The 12,272-nt window shown below is 52.6% G+C and overlaps 2 protein-coding genes across 2 annotated transcripts in view; both read left to right on the top strand.

Annotated features, from left to right (window-relative positions):
• UBE2G2 (ubiquitin conjugating enzyme E2 G2) overlaps window positions 1-12,272 on the top strand; it is a 94,971-nt gene that overhangs the window by 49,703 nt on the left and 32,996 nt on the right. The gene's annotated exons all lie outside the window — the stretch shown is intronic.
• LOC133207910 (small ubiquitin-related modifier 3) overlaps window positions 1-12,272 on the top strand; it is a 41,712-nt gene that overhangs the window by 14,016 nt on the left and 15,424 nt on the right. The gene's annotated exons all lie outside the window — the stretch shown is intronic.

Below are 12,272 nucleotides of genomic sequence, written 5' to 3'. Positions count from 1 at the left end.
GTCAGGCAGAGACGTGACCAGATCTGGTGAAATACCTCCTGCAAAGGCTTAGCTGGCAGACACACAGCCCTTGTCCCAGAAAGAATCCTTGTGCCAGATGAAACTTTGCATAGCTGAGGGCTGACCCTGGCCATTGCAGGAGTGATGCACACAGGATGTGCTATTACCTCCAGCAATGCTTTCTGGCCAGCAGCAGTTCCCCAGGGCTTTCCAGATAGCTGGAAGCTCCCACAGTTTTTGTCAGTTGTTGGAAATGTCCCTATGTGAGTGGTGTATGGATATTTTCTGCAAGCAGGAAGTCCAGCTCGACCACAAGAAGCCAATGGCCCAGCCAGGACGCTGTCCTCCCCAGTTCTATGTTAGGTTTGCTACTGCTCTGCCTAGGCTATTGGTGAGACAATTCCAGCACATCCAGATGGAAAAGTCTCATTCTTTACTCTCACCCAATTCCTTCCAGTGATTAATTACTAAAATAAAATGTTAGAAAGAAAAAAACTGTTATGATTAGGCACAAGCCCTGGTAATGACGTCTCTCTTGCAGGGCTGCATGCTGTGTCCCAGCACATTCCCACCTCCCTCCGAGGTCTGTGGGCAGCAGATTGACCCTCAAAATGGATTCCCTTAGTGGGAAAGACACTGGGTTGGGCAGATGGCAGCTGCTATGGGTGCCTTAAACATCGATCGCCATGTCTGGAAGCCCTGACCGTGCAGCCCGCAGTGCTCTCACCAGCACGTAAAGGAGGGTCCGTTTGCTGAGTAGCAGCTACTGAGGTCTGGCAGTGCTGGTGTGGGGACTCTGCCCTGTTCCATGATCTCTCCCCCTGGGAATTCGTAACTTCCCCCTGGTCCCCATCACTTTAATGATGCTCTCCCTGCTGTGCTGATAGCTCGGTGCTGTGGAGCAGTGACAACCCACCAGAGACCTCACAGCCATGGCTGCCTCTGTCTCCTGGGCAAATGCTCCTGCCAAGCCCTGCACCTTGAGGCCAGGGCTGGCTGAGCCTCACTCTGCAGATTAATGTGCTGAATGCTGGATCGATTAGAGCTTCAGCCCCGTTTTCCAGCCCCATCTGAAAAACCCATCACATTTTGCCTGGCAAAAATTGCCCTTCTTAAGCCTGAGTCACTTATGATTCCTTGTGCTCATGGTCAGTAGTTTCTTTGTTTTTTACTGGTTCTCCTTAGCAGGGCCCAAATCCCAGCAGGCAAAAGGACTGGAAAAGCTGCAGGCAGAAAGCACAGGTACCTGTGGTTTGGGGCTGAAATCCCTTCCCAGACCACTGCCCAGCACCCATGGGATTCAGGTGGCTGGGCTCCCAAGGAGGTGTTTGCTCTGTAGGGTGAGCACTGATGAGGAGCCATGGGCAGAGGCACAGGAGCACAGCAAGCCTTGTTTTCATGGAATCACAGACTGGTTTGTGTTGGAAAGAACCTTAAAGCTCATTCAGTTCGAATCCCCTGCCATGGGCAGGGACACCTTCCACTAGACCAGGCTGCTCAAAGCCCCATCCAATTTGGGGCCATTTGGGGTCCACCTGATGGGAAGAGGATGCTTTTCTCAGTGCAACAAGCAAAGGAGAGATTAAAAGTGTCTTTTCATCATTGTTGTCATCATCTAGGCAGATTTGGGGTATTTTTAACAGCTCACATCTTGCTTTAACTCTGGTTAATTTGCTCTTGAAATGTTGACCAAGGCAATGCCGGTGTTTGCTGCTGTCTCATCGTAGTGCCCCCTCCCCTGCCCAGGCTCTGTTACATATGGGAGAAGGGATTCCTAGCAATTATAACTTCATTATTTTACTGAATGTGTGATTACAAATGGGAACCGCAGAGCCTGTTAGGGCTCTCTGAGTAATGAGCACTGCAGGCAGGATACAATTAAAAAGAGCCCAAGCTCCCTTGGCCCCAGCTTTTGCTCCAAAGACAAGTGGGCTGCTCAAAAAGCCGTTCTCTCCCCGCAAATCAGTTCTTAGTGACCAGGGGAAAGATGGCAAATTCTGAAAGGAAAACAAACAAAAAACCAGCCTGAAACCCAAAAAACAAAACACTTGAGAAATTTCCAGGCTGGTCTTTAATGAACAGCACTTGTTCTGCCCGTGGGCAGTCCCCGGCATTTGTGTTAAGTCACGGTGAGCCTGGAGAGCTGCAGATTAGGCTGGAAATTAGAAATCGTGTTGTGGATGGATGTCCCTTGAGAGGGACACAGCCACAGAGCTGGGAGGTGCCAGCACGGCCAAACTGGCCCCTTCCCATCTGCCGGTCATGGTGATGCGGGTATCCCTGTGCACCTGGAGACCAAAGTCTCTCCCAGAGCACAGCTTTTAGGCAGGATAACATTCTGGAAGGTGAAACATTTCTGATTTTGGAATCCATGGGGTTGGCGTATCACATGGGGGGAGTGCTGGCAGGCAGCGAGCGAGAGCTGCAGTGATGCAGTCAGAGGGAATGCGTGCAGCAAGCGCCAGCAGCAGCTCTCCAAAGCTTGCACAGCTCCTGCCCAAGCCCAGCTCCCGCACGGAGCCAGCCTGCTGTCAGGGAAAGATGGTGCAAGTGAGTCAGGATTTGGGCAAAGCGGCCTTCTCCCTGAGGCTGGAGAAGGAACCCATCAGGAGCATAAAGCACCAGGAACCATCAGCAGAGAGCACCAGGGATGGCCGGGAGCCATCAGCAGAGAGCACCAGGGATGGCCACACACCCAAAATTCAGGGTGTGGTGTTGTAACTTCCCATAGCTGTCCCAAGCACATTACTCCCAAAATGACATCTTCGCAGTGTAAATACAGAGCAAAGACATGAGAGATGCTTCAGCCCAGCCATGCAGGAGGTGTTCTGCCTGTGCTAATGCTGGTGTGATAGAGTGTTATTAAACACAGAGAAAACTGTGCTGTCGACTGTCATCTCTGTGCTCCCAGCAGTTATTTTAACTCCAGTAAATGGAATCACAGAATCCTAGAATGGTTTGGATTGGAAAGGACCTTGAAGCTCACCCAGTTCCAACCCCCTGCCATGGGCAGGGACACCTTCCACTAGACCAGGTTGCTCCAAGCCCCGTCCAACCTGGCCTTGAGCACTGCCAGGGATGGGGCAGCCACAGCTTCTCTGTGCAACCTGTGCCAATTGCATGGTGAAAAAATCACACATTCAAAAAATACAGGGAAAACTCCTCTTGTACAGAGATATCAAAGTATCCTCTGCACCCTCAAGTGACTGATGCTGTTGGTCATTCATTGCACACACGTGGGTGCAACTAGGTGCCTCCAGCAGGAAAAGGGAGTTGGGAGGAGAAGGAAGGCAGATGAAGGACAAGAAGCAAATAGAGGGTGCAGGAGCTCATAGCAAGGCAGAGCCCTGGCTTTATGCCCTTGGGGCAGGCACGGGAACAGCAGGCTCCTGTCTCCCCTTGGCCCTCAGCTCAGGCTGCTGCCTTGCTTGGGGCACGTGGAACAGCACAGGGAAGAGAGTCAACGAGCTGTCAGGTGTTGTTAGTGGTGTGACATCTCTTAATAAGGCCCATCTGGTTGGAAGGCAGTGGATCCGGCAGGGTTTCTGCAGACCTGATGGTGAATGCTTTTGCCAAGGTTTTACAATCATCATTAATAAACATGCCAGGGTGGCGTTTGGCACCGTGAGCTCCAACTTCCCAGGCTGAGACTGACAAAACCCGTAATTACAGCAAAAATCCTCGCTGTGCAGCACAGCTCCCAGACAACTCACTTCATCTCCTGTGGTGCACAGGTTCCACACAGCCTGCAAACAGCCTGCCAACTGAAGGTCACTTGTGCTGTAGCTGTTTCCCATGGATGCTCCATCTCTCTGGGAGTGGATGCACAGATCACAGAATGATACAGTCGTTTGGGCTGGAAGGGACCTTAAAGCTCATCCAGTTCCAACCCCCTGCCATGGGCAGGGACACCTTCCACTAGACCAGGTTGCTCCAGGCCCCATCCAACCTGGCCTTGAACACTGCCAGGGACGGGGCAGCCACAGCTTCCCTGGGCAACCTGTGCCAGGGCCTCAGCACCCTCATGTCCTCATATCTAGTCTAAATCTCCCCTCTGTCAGATCAAAGCCATTCCTTCTTGTCCTGTCACTCTATGTCCACATAAGAAGCCCCTTTCTGTGTTTCTTGTCAGCCCCTTTAGGCACTGGAAGCTGCTCTAAGGTCTCCCTAGAGCCTTCTCTTCTCCAGGCTGAACAAGCCCAGCTCTCTCAGCCTGGCTCCATAGCAGAGGTGCTCCAGCCCTCAGAGCATCTTTGTGGCCCCCTCTGCACTCACTTGAGCAGCTCCACGTCCCCCTTGTGTTGGGAGCCCAGGAGCTGGACACAGGACTGCTGGGGGGGGGGTGGGTCTCACAAGAGCAGAGCAGAGGTGGAGAACCCTCTCCCTCAACCTGCTGATCACGCTCCTTTTGATGCAGCCCAGGGCATGGCTGGTTCCTGGGCTGCGAGCGCACACTGAAGCCAGCTCATGATGAGCTTCTTATCACCCAACACCCGCACATCCTTCTCCTCAGGGCTGCTCTCAGTGCAGTTTCTGCCCAGCCTGTATTTGTGCTTGGGGTTGCCCTGACCCAGGTGCAGGACTTGCACTTGGCCTTGTTGAACTTCATGAGGTTTGCACTGTCCCACCTTTCCAGTTCAGGTCCCTCTGGACAGTATCCCACAGTATCCCTGCCCTGCAGCGTGTCAACTGCACCACACAGCTTAACCAAAGGCCTGGCTGGGATGCCCAGGTTTTCCACCATCCTTCATCCACAAAAAGCCACTGACCTTTATCTCATCCTGTATTGCTGCACCGCAAGGAACATGGGTGTCTGCGTGGGGCAATAACCACGCTGTAGAAAACTCTGTCCTCTGGAAAGAGGAATTGCAGGGGTCAAACCCACTGTGAAGGGGAAGCAGGGGAAACGCCTCATTCGAAAATGATGGAATACACCAAGTCCCCCCATAGCAGGCTTCATGGGGCCACCAGCAGGGACAGGGAGTTCCCAAATCAAACTGCCCCAAAGGCACTGATCCCACACATCCCTGCAGATGCTCTTCATGTAATTCCTGCAGTGGGTCCACACTTGTGTCCCCGCGGTGTCTCCTCTTCCCCAGGGTGATGGTGCTGGACTGTTGGTCTCTCCCCAAAGCCCTATTGTCCCTGAGTAGCATTCCTTGCTGTGAGAGATAAGAAGTATCACTTCAAGTGTATACTTCCTTAAATCCCTTGAACTCCTGAATTAAAATAAGGATGTGGGATTTAACTTGGAAGGTTTTGAAGCAGATATTTTTGCTATACATCATCATGCATGTCACAAGTCTAAAATATTTGGAAGGGGTGTATAAATAGCTGTTTTATCACCTTTTCTCATCTGGATCCTGCTTCCCTCTATCTCACAGCTGCCACAGAGCATGGACATATGTGTGGCACTTGGGAACCGGTAGTTTTACTTTCATCTAATTTCTGAGTTTCCATGTTACAAGCTTTGTTTTATCCGAAATGGAGAGGAGTGGAAAAGAGGGGAGAGGAGAGGAGAGGAGAGGAGAGGAGAGGAGAGGAGAGGAGAGGAGAGGAGAGGAGAGGAGAGGAGAGGAGAGGAGAGGAGAGGAGGGGAACAGGGTGTGCAAAGATGCTGCTTCCCTGAGCATCACTCAGCCACCTGTAGACTGTCAGGACAAAATTGCTGGCACCAAAACTCCATCACAGTACTGGGAACTAAACCGTGCTCCGGGCAATTGTTGTGTCAACTCCTAGCCTGTGAAATGGGAATTTTCATGACATTTTCAGTGGAGAGAGGGGCAAAATAAGCCAGAAGCTGTTTCTTACCTCAACAGCTGAACCAGCTGGGGAGGCCTGGGGGCACAGTTTGGACAGCCTCACATCTTCCTCGCCATCACCCCGTTTGCAGGCACCACCCCAGGCCAGCAGCTGGTAGAGATGTCCTGAGCTCTGCACCACAAAGGCACTGGGGCCAGGCAGGGGCAGCTCTGGTTTGGTTTTTGTTTTCAAAAGCCACATCAGAAGATGTTTCTATTAAAAACCCTTCTGGGTCTACGACGTGAATCCGCAGCCACAGCCAGCCAGCTTGTCTCCGTGTCAGCTTAAAACCCTGCGCTGCCGGGCTGCCGGGGCCAGTGCCGCAGCCGCTGGGAGATGAGAAACATTTGCCATATGCTGAGGGATTACTGTATAAAACCAAGATGCTTGGCCACACGCCAAGGCACAGGGTTTCCAAATAGAGTCTGAATCCTGGACAGAAAAGTTCCAACTAAATATAGACATGACAGCCTTAGAGTTGACTTCTTTCTTGGGGGCCCCCCCCCCGGTTGAGTTCACTTAAAATAGCCTGGTTTTTGTGTTGTGTTTTCTTTTGTGCCCTGCTGAGGGAGCAGATAGAGGCACGTTTACAGAGGTACAAGCCCAAGGAGGTGGCGGGAGGACCATCCTCCTGCCTGCCCTGGGATGCTCTGAGGAATGGAGGGAGAGCCCCCAAGTTGCATCCAGCCTCTGAGTAGGGCTCAGGGGAGGCAGCTCTGGCCTCCTCTTCCTCAGGTCCTGCCCAAGGAAAGGGCTATCTCCGTAGAAACTATTGCAGGGAATCAAAAACGCTGGGGGGGGGGGGGGGGCACGATGAGATGAGGGACAAGACAAGCAGGTGGCCTTGGAGAAAGACTGGTGCCTGCGGGGGCTCAGTCGCACTTAGCTCAGCAAGAAGGAACGTTGACGGTGGTTTTGGCAGAGCTGGGAGCCGGGAGCGATGGGAGGCTGAGCAAAACTCAGCGAGGAGACGGTGTTTTCAGTTGGAAAAGGCTATTTGGATCCTCTAGGCTGCCAGCCCTGCTCACACCTTTCTGAGATGTTGGCTGCGTTACTCAGCCATAAGCGCACCAGCAAATGCAGAAACAAAATGAAAGCTCAGCAGCAGGATGGAGCAAGGGGCCAGGATCGCAGTGGTGCTGCCAGCTGAGCCAGCCCTCGGCTTTGGGATGGAGGAGCTCTGGGTGCAAGAAGTACAATACTTTGGCGAAAAGCCCATAGAAAAAGCAAGAAAGTGAATATCTGGGATGGAAAGGCAGGCAAGGAATGCACTCATCACACTGAGAAAAGTGTTGGGAGGAAGCGTTGGAGAGAAAGTGGAGCGGAGTCATCCTCAGCAGCACAAGCAGCACTGCTCCTGCTCAAAGCAGCAGAATGATGAAACTTCCTTAAAGGGCTGGAGGAGAAAACTCCCAGAAAGCCATTAAGTCATTTGCTATCCAGTAACAGATATATATATAATATATGTAATATATTGCTTATAACCTTGAGGAAAAGGAAGTCAGACAAGAACCCACATATGCACTGGCTCGAAAAGTTTCAGCAAGAGCTTTCCATCACCTTTGCATGGCTGGCAGTGTCTTATTTTAGGGTTCGCAGGACAGCTGATAGGGATAAAACTTAAGGGGATGCCTGACACAGGCCTTAAATGAGGGTGGCCCTAGAAACCACAGGACATCTGAGATGGGCAAGCATCGAGTAATCGCAAGTTGAACAAAGGGGGAAAAAAAGGGTTTGTAAATTCCTATTTAGAATGCAAAAGGCAGGAAAGCAGCCTGAGGTGGGATCCCTCCAGAGCAGACGAGCTGCCGGAAGGGAGAAGCCTGGCTCTGCAAAACTCATGCTCCTGAACAACAGCAGTGGGGAGGTCAGTGACATGGGGGAGGTACAGCTAATAATAATAACAAATACTGCCAGAGTTATACCTTACATAGCTAAAACTGCTGCTGGAACCAGCTTTCTGAGAGCCGGGTGAAAAGCTTTTGTTTAATTTATGGGGCTCAGGCTATATTTAGCCAGAAGATCCTTGGGGTTTTATCCGGGATCGCTGCTTTGAGCCAGCAGCTGGAACATTTTCATTGTTTGCTCTGGGTTTGGGTTTTGTTTTGTGTGGGATTTTTTTCCAAAGGGAGAAAAAGGAAAGGAGGTGCCAGGGTCTGACCGCACTGGCCTCCTGACACTGTCAGCAGCACCTCCGAGGGCAAAGGGGCCTCAGGGCAGCTCTCTGCCTCACAGCTGGTTTGCTGGGGTGGTGCTGGGGGGGTCACAGGGCAAGCCCCTGTCCTCCAGCCTGGCCAGCTGCTGGGAGCACACATTCATCCCCAGCCCCTGCCAAAGGCAAGATCAGCAGGTGAGAGCATAGAGGGAGGATGTCACCCCCAGCTGGAGGACACACGGTGTCTCCCCATCCTTCAGTTGCTGCGGTGATTTAAAAATAGCCTGGGCAGTCCAGTGAACTGAGAGCATCCCCTTCTTCCAGGAGAGTGAGAAGCACTCCAGGCTGGGAATGTGAGTTTGTTAGGAAAGCCCTCTGGTATCTGCCTGGAGCATGGATGTGAGAGGAGCCATCTGCTCCAGGCCAGGCGGTATTTACACCTCTGTGCCAACATGAGCAGAGACGGGCTCTGCAGATGCCTGGTCCCCAGCTCCCATCACACAGCCAGCACCTCCGCCCTGCACAGCCCTGGTGATGACAATGCAGCTGTCTCCATTTAGGAAAACACCATTGTGCCGCACCGGGATCCCCCACGGCAGCTCAGAACTCTGCAGGGATTTCCCCCTGGAGGCTGACAAGAGCTGATGTGGTGGAGTGGCAGCAGGGACAATCCCTGCCATCACACAGGGGTCTGCCCAGGTGTCCATGCTGTGTGGGGAACACCGGTAGCCCCTCTCTGGAGATACGCCCCAGTGCTGAGCACGGTGCAGGCAGGGGCAGGGACTGGAGGGGTCAATGGGCTGGGGACCACAGCAGAGCAGTCCCCAGGTTTGGGGGATGCTGCATCACAAAGAGTGTTCCAAGCGTTGCTGCTCCACCATCAGCACTAGGGGTTGCAGGTGACACCTCTCCCCAGGGCTCAAGTGAAGCTATTTGTGAGTTGCTGAGACAGAAAGGAGGCAATTAAAAGCAAAAAAAGAAGCGTCTCATCCATGCTCCCAGTCTGGCTCAGGCTCAGCTGTCTCTGGCCCAGCACTGAGGATGCTCCAGAAGCCAGGTCTGCCTGTGCTGATCAGAAGGGATGCAGCACTGGGACTAAAGGGAAAACTTTGAAGAAGGACAGGATAAAACCTGACTGTTTTCAAACTTACTTCTCCCTCCCCCTCTTTTTTTTTTATTCCCTTTTTCTCCCTACAGGGTAAATCTTCTCTCATTTGGACCCTGCTGACACAAACAAGCCCGGGTTTTGCACTGAACTGCTGGTAATCACCTTTTCCATCGCCAGCCAGTGTGGCAAGCTAATTTTATCCTCCCCTGCTCCGCCCCACTCCCATCTCCTGGAGATTGTCCTGTTACAGCCAGGGAGTGCTAGAAAATAGCACATCGCCCACTCATCCAGCTTCCTTCAAGGGAAATATTTATATTATGCCAAAGAGAGGGTTTCCATGGCAGTAATGACTTTAGCACTGTCGTCTTGGAAACCACTTGAGGCCATCTTGAAGGGTTTGAAAATACCCTTCAGAGACAAATAAGGAGAGGGAGTGGAAAGGCTGGCGGGATTAGAGTGGCCTTTCAGGCTCCCCTGGCTTGCCTGATGGCACCTTGCCCGGTTCCGCTGCCCTGGTGCCCACCTGGTGCCCTGCCTTGTGTCACCAGGATGCTCTGCAGCCCAAGTATCGCTTTACAGATGAACCCGAGACAAATAAATGATGCACTTTGCACACATAAATGGTTCAGTAGATGCTTCCTCCTGCTGCCCAAGCTGGCTGGCAGCACCCCTAGTGTCAGGGCATTGCTCAGCAAGTGTGAAAGAGCTGTCCCCAGCAGAGAAGGCAGCTTCAGAGAGACTTCCATGGGCCTGCTAATTCTGGAGTGATCACAGAACCATAGACTGGTTTGGGCTGGAAGACACCTCAGATATCTAATTCAAACCCCCTGCCATGGGCAGGGACACCTTTCACTAGACCAGGTTGCTCCAAGCCCTGTCCAGCCTGGCCTTGAACACTGCCACGGATGGGGCAGCCACAGCTTTTCCTGGGCAACCTGTGCCAGTGCCTCACCACCCTCATATCCTCATATCTAATCTAAATCTCCCCTCTGTAAGCTCAGAGCCATTTCCCCTTGTCCTGGCCCTTGTAAAGAGTCCCTGTCCAGATTTCTTGTCAGCCCCTTTAGGCACCGGAAGCTGCTCTAAGGTCTCCCCAGAGCCTTCCCTTCTCCAGGCTGAACAAGCCCAGCTCTCTCAGCCTGTCTCCATAGCAGAGGTGCTCCAGCCCTCAGAGCATCTTTGTGGCCCCCTCTGCACTCACTTGAGCAGCTCCATGTCCCCCTTGTGTCGGGAGCCGGAGAGCTGGATGCAGGACTGCAGGGGGGTCTCACAAGAGCAGAGGGGCAGGATCCCTTCCCTTGACCTCCTGATCACGCTCCTTTTGATGCAGCCCAGGGCGTGACTGGTTCCTGGGCTGCGAGCGCACACTGAAGCCAGCTCATGATGAGCTTCTTATCACCAAACACCCCCATGCCCTTCTCCTCAGGGCTGCTCTCAGTGCAGTCTCTGTCCAGCCTGTATCTGTGCTTGGGATTGCCCTGACCCAGGTGCAGGACTTGCACTTGGCCTTGTTGAACTTCATGAGGTTTGCACTGTCCCATCTCTCCAGCCTGTCCAGATCCCTTCCCTCCAGCGTGTTAACCACACCACACAGCTCTGTGTCATCAGCAACCTTCAGCTTAGAGCAGTCCATGAAGGATAAGGATAACCAAGCACAACCACTGTAACACCAGCATCCCAGCCCTGTGACATGTCTTTGAAACTTGCCCAGCACTGTTTAGTGTTGCAGATCAGTAATCTGAGCAAGACTGACACCAAAACCACCTCATTTAACAGACAAGCAGCAAGAATGGTGAAAAAATAGTTACTTTGCAAAGTTCTAATGTGACTAGCAATTGGCAGCGTGGGTGTTAGTGATTAGTCATGTTGTACCTGACTGTTTGAAAGGTATAAGAATCCCATGTAAAACCACATTCTGATGCCCTGATTTGTCTGGGATACCTCGTGTGCATGAGTAAATATTTACCCTTGTAAAAAAAAGGCTTTGCATCCCAGCCTCTCTCCTCATTCAGCAAAGGCCAGGTGCTGGGGTCTTCCTCCTGGCAAAACAAGAAGCCCACTGGCCTCAAGCCCATGTGCTCAACATGTGCGATGTGAGAACTGCATCAATATAAATGGTGTTTTTCACATGCCATAGGTCAAGAAAGCAGAGTGCTTTCCTGTGCTGGAGTCAAGTTGCTCCACACCACTTGAAAGAGGCTTGGAGCACTTCTATGGAGACAGGCTGAGAGAACTGGGCTTGTTCAGCCTCAAGGGAAGGCTCAGGGGAGACCTTCTAACAGTCTTACAGTGCCTAAAGGAGCCGATTCTATGATTCATGCCCAGCAATGCAGACAGCCCAAAAGAATTGGTTTTTGACCATCACTGTGATGAGGGTTGTGATGCTGCCTGTGCAGAGTGCTTTGGGACCTGGTTTTAGCCCCTGTCCTTTGGGAATGGGGTAGCAGTACCACTACATGCATGTGGACTTCTTGGCAGCAGCAAGCAGGAGCAGGCAGCCTGGCACAGGCAGCAGGACTGGGAGGCCCGAGGGAGGATTGTCCTAAACTAAGACAACAACTAATGTTTTTCAGTAAAACAGAAAAACACCTGAAGGAGGTGATCCATAGCTTGAGCAGGCAGCACTGCTGGCCACCCTGCCATCGCCTGCTTCACTGTGGAGCTCATTGTCTGCCTGCTCTGAAAGCTTCACTCTCCTTGCCATGTTCCTGGTGTCCTTGAGAGCCAGACGGGCTGGCCACTGGTGACAGAGCTCCTGCGGGCTGGAAGAGTCAACAGTCGATGGTGTTAAGGCAGGCAAACAGTGGGATGCGGGGGCTGAGCCGTGGGAGATGTGATGCGGAGGAGGGAGCGGGACTCCTGATTCTGCCACCGCAGGTGAGCGCTCTCATGCCAGCAGCTGCCTCTTGCAGGTAGCTCAGATTTTGGCAGCTCCTCGGGAGAAACACCGGCGTCTTGGCACATAGCGAGGACTCGGGGGCTGCTGAAAGGCACGGAACCTGTGTGTTTGGTGTTCCAAAGCAGTTTGTTCTCAAGGCTGGGTGGCTACTGGTGTCACTCAGCTCTGGGGCCCCAACACAAGAGGGATGTGGAGCTGCTCAAGTGAGTCCAGAGGATGCCACAAAGATGCTCCGAGGGCTGGAGCACCTCTGCTATGGAGACAGGCTGAGAGAGCTGGGCTTGTTCAGCCTGGAGAAGGCTCTGGGG

Source organism: Neopsephotus bourkii, unplaced genomic scaffold (genome assembly GCF_033783945.1).
Source record: "Neopsephotus bourkii isolate Nb327-2 ecotype Australia unplaced genomic scaffold, CSIRO-AGI_Nbou_v1 NB_234, whole genome shotgun sequence".
In the NCBI taxonomy this organism is placed as follows: Eukaryota; Metazoa; Chordata; class Aves; order Psittaciformes; family Psittacidae; genus Neopsephotus; species Neopsephotus bourkii.
The sequence above is the reverse complement of the archived record's forward strand: the minus strand, read 5'-3'. Positions and strand labels throughout refer to the sequence as shown.